Raw genomic sequence first — 4,431 nt, 5'->3', positions numbered from 1 at the left:
AATCTAAAGGCAAGGAAAGTTCAGGCCAACTTTCTATCTGGAAATTTTAATCGTCTTCGCGTCAATAATCGGTGATTTTGTGATCCTTTAACTTTGTTTCGCTTTCTGCCTGCTATTTAGTGGTACTAATTTTTTTAAATTTTATTCTTTTCATCTATGAAGCGTTTAGTATTGCAAGATACAAGTATTAAGTCATGTCTTCATTTAAAAAAAATGAATCTGGTTACCAAAAGCGCTTGAAGAAACAAAAAATAGGTATGTAAAATATTGTGATCTTTATATTATTATAGTTATATGTTTACGTAGGTTTTTCTTAATAAGATAGGGCCCATTTTAGAGTTTTGCACCGGGCCTCCGATTTTGCCGGCTCGGCCCTCCAACCTCCATCCGAGATCCCGCGGCATGCTAGGTCGCCGCTCCGGCTGGCCGGCTGGGAGGTGCGTGCCATCCTCTCCTCATGGATCTTCCTCGGCTCCGGCTCCGTCCCTGGCCTCCCAGGCGGATACATGGTGGTGGCCTCCCCATGGTCCAAGGTGGCACGCCTGCAGCTGACGCTGGATAGCTTCCTACCCTGTTGCGCTCCATCCTAATCGACTCCCCTCGGCCTTCCCCAGCTTTGGCCCTGGCAGCAGGTCCCCTCCACCTGCCCCACAGCCGCGGTTCCTGCCTCGCTACTTCAGTTTCAAGTTGTTCCTTGCGAAGGTACACATCGCATCTGCATTTCCTCTCCTCCGGTCTGCGTGGTTTCCTTAAACAAGTAGATGAGTTATTAGTATTACAAGTTCATCAGATCTAAAGTTGGGTGCATATGCTACAAATTCTTAATCTAAGAAGAATGTTCAGGTGTTGCGTGCAGGTCTGTGGTGAGGACACAAATTTGGGGGTCCAGGTCCTTGCGTGAATGTGCAAGGAATTTAGAACCTGCATCTTTAATATAACATGGTATATTTCTCTCCATTAAGTTGTGTTCCATTTTCTTGATGGAAGTAATTCTGGTTTAATTTCACATGATGTTTAAACAAATGAACACATGATGTGCTGAAATTTTTTTTAGAAAAGGAGGATGACCCCCGGCCTCTGCATCTGGGCGATGCATACGGCCACTTTATTAATTATTAACACAAAACCTTACAAAGCCATACAACAGCAAGACTAAAGCCACCGTCTAAGCAACAATTGTCGCTACATCTATTCAATTGATAAAGGGGCGCAGATAGTCTGGACCTAATACCAAACAGACATCGCAGCCAAACCTAAACATCTAAGACCTGAGGTCCCAACCAGAACGCCTGCCGGGTATAGGGCACCTACCAGTCCGACGCACTCCTCAACCTATGAGGCCGCCGCAGCCACCTGCCACAAATCCATCTTCAGAGCTATACTGTTGTATGTACCGTGCCAGGTCTCTCTGCCATCGACGCCACCACGACGCCCGACAGCGTCGTCCTCCTGCGCGAGTCCATCCTCCCACAGCGAACTCCGAATATGCACTGCGCCACGCCGTCAAGATCCGTCGCCATCAGTGTGTAGGATGAAGCACCGCTCCACCAAAGAATCCGTCCTCTGGTCCCTCGATCACGTGTGTACCTCCAAAAATGACGCCCCCAAGGGAGGAACGACACCAGAGCGCACAGGGACCGCCGCCGCCTGCACACGCCGGAGCGCCGCCGAGGTCCCAGCGCCCGCCACCGCTTGCCGACGCCAACCTCCGCCCAAGCACTGGCGCCACCGTGGAGCCATTAGATCGGGGAGGGAGACGTCGCGCGCCGACCACCCTTGCAGACCCCGCCGCACGCCCAAGCGCCGGCGCCACCGCGACGCCATCAGATCGGGAGGAGGAGCCCGCGCCTCGCCGCCCCCCGCAGACCACGCCGCCGCCATCGCCGCAGCGCCACCAAAGGGGAGTCCCGCAGATCCGCCGGCGACCCGACCTGCCGCCGAGCCGAGCGCCGCCGCGAGGGCCGGCCGGCCCGCGCCGCCCAGGAGCCTCGCGAGGAGGGAGGAAGCCCCGCCGCCGCCGACGCACGCGCGGGCTTTGCCCGGCGGCGTCCCCTGGCGACGGCGAGGGAGAAGGACGGCGAAGGAAGGGAGCGGCACGGGGGACGGGACATGATGTGCTGAATAGCTGACATACATAGGAAATGGTACAGCTTGATGACTATTGCAGTACTACATTATTCTCAGATATTTGTTGTTCCTTTTGTGATAGTTTTCTCTCTCCTAAAAGTAGAATGGATCATTTTTAATCCTTTGAGCAAGGTTGCCCAAAGTAGGGCGCTCAGCCATTGAGGCATTATCAATTTCTTTAAGAAGCTTCACAAAATCTTCTCTTATACTAAAAAGATCTAATGTAGGTTTGTTAGCCTTATAGGGTACTATATACTGAAGACATGATATTAAATATACAGTACATTGCACTGTGAAGTGAGTATCTATATACTTCCGTTTCGGAAAAAAGTATGTATATACTATCCACACATGATTACCATTTTTAGAGCTGTCGCTGGGATCATCATGGATTGGGATGCATTCTGATAATAAGATATTAGGGTATTGATATGTGATCTGTATGTCACACTTGACTTCATCATCCTTTGTTTTCAGATGTATTCATTAGGCATACACTAATGTGGCAGCTTGGTCATATTCTGTAGCTAATTTAGTCACCACAATACTCGGATTTTTTTCCCGACTCTCAGTATAAAGAACTTCCACTTGCCATCTCTATATGGATTTTCTTTTTGCTACTGATGATTTTGGCTAAGGGTTTTTCGGCTCTCCTCTCTATATGGATATGCTTTTTTCAGGTTAGTAGTTTAGGAGTTCCTTCCAACACTGGCTTTTGGAAGTTATGCTCGCTTCACCAGTAGGTCTTAACAAGGACATAATTAATTCTCGGTTGGTAATTAGAAAAAAAATGGTTGGAGAAAACATATCTTTTGCGTAGTTATTGCTTCTGAATTTTACTAATCTTTTTTCATTTTCTTTTTTTTCCAGGTTAGTAGTATGGGAGTTCCTATCAAGACTGACATTTGGAAGTTATGCTAGCTTCATCAGTTATACAAAACTAGACTCAATGTAATTTATTTTGGTGCTTGCAATGAGTATTAGACAGAGGGATGATGAACACATACTTCACCCAGTGTATAGCCATGGTGACAAAAAAAAATTAGACAGAAAAACTCGGTCTGTATGGTGTTTGTGATGATGCTATCAATTCACTAAACGCTAAAATGCCGGGTTGTGAGTGTCAAATCTAGCAAACTAATTTTCTTTATTGCTTTTTATCCAAACAGAAGTATTAGTCTATTCTGTGCCAAGAGTCTTACTGTCAAAAGAATATATGGTAGCATCAGATTGCCTCCATCAGATAGAACAATGGCTAATAAACTCATTTTATTACTGTATAGCCATGGTGACAAACAATTGGATAATAGGAAATAATTCGCTCAAATATTCTCAGCAGAGATACTGTTGCGGTCTATACGAAAAAAATTGTTACCTATTTAATTAAACAGAGAACTCTGTCATTCATGGCAACAGATGCTAAACAATCAGACTACCTGATAGAAAAGTATATATACAACAGTTAAATTTCTTCATTCCAAAAATAGATGATGTAGCAGTAGATGTTGATCGTACAAGAACACGAGGATGACAAAGATAAATTAATAACATATATTATCATCACGGGTTGATCTAACTGGTGGTAATTTTTCTTTGCAATGAAAACAAAGTGGAATGAAACGATTCAAACAACCAAAAAGAAGGAAACAAAGGATGCTTACGGATCTGAATGAGTTAGGTCGCTCCACTACTTGCAAGTAATAGGCAGATCCAGCGACTCAGTGGCAGAGCTACTGCTCGACAAAGCCAGGCCGCCGCCCTGGCTCTACCTGGAAGTCATCACTGAAATTACAAAAAGAAATATTAAGTAATTAGTATGGCAGAGCTACTGCTCGACAACGCCAGGCGGCCGCCTTGGCTCTGCCTGGAAGTCATCACTGAAATTACAAAAAGAAATTAATTAGTATTTTTTCCATGGGCATATGACCGCCGGCCGGTCGCCTTTGTGCTCATGCCAGTGTTGTAATTGACTCTGCCACTGCAGCGACCTGGAAGAACAGCAACTGTTTGTGGAGTGGGGAATTTTTCTCTCTCAGTACGTCTCTAAATCACTGAATTGTCCCCTGGACAAATACGAGTTAAATATGTCCCGTCGACATAGGGAAGGCTTGCTATCACATACCATTTATTGGGATATCTAATATTAGTCTCATTCCAACACCACATATCCAGACCAAAGAGAAAGCTACAAATTGGATGATTGATCCCTATGAAATTGATGTCACACATATTTTATTTTGAAAAGGGTATTACCCTGGGCTCTGCAACAATGATGCACACAACCATATTATTAAACATAAATCA

The 4,431-nt window shown here is 45.5% G+C and overlaps 1 long non-coding RNA gene across 1 annotated transcript; it reads left to right on the top strand.

Moving 5' to 3' along the window:
* Window positions 1–561: 561 nt before the first annotated feature.
* On the top strand, window positions 562–3,182 carry LOC125510541. The gene is made up of 3 exons (XR_007284655.1): window positions 562–702; window positions 844–942; window positions 2,998–3,182. It is a non-coding gene; the product is annotated as an uncharacterized LOC125510541 (long non-coding RNA).
* The last annotated feature ends 1,249 nt before the right edge of the window (window positions 3,183–4,431 follow it).

The sequence above is a fragment of the Triticum urartu genome, chromosome 5, assembly GCF_003073215.2.
Source record: "Triticum urartu cultivar G1812 chromosome 5, Tu2.1, whole genome shotgun sequence".
NCBI lineage: Eukaryota > Viridiplantae > Streptophyta > Magnoliopsida > Poales > Poaceae > Triticum > Triticum urartu.
Note: the sequence above shows the minus strand (reverse complement) of the source record. Positions and strands in the feature narration are given on the sequence as shown.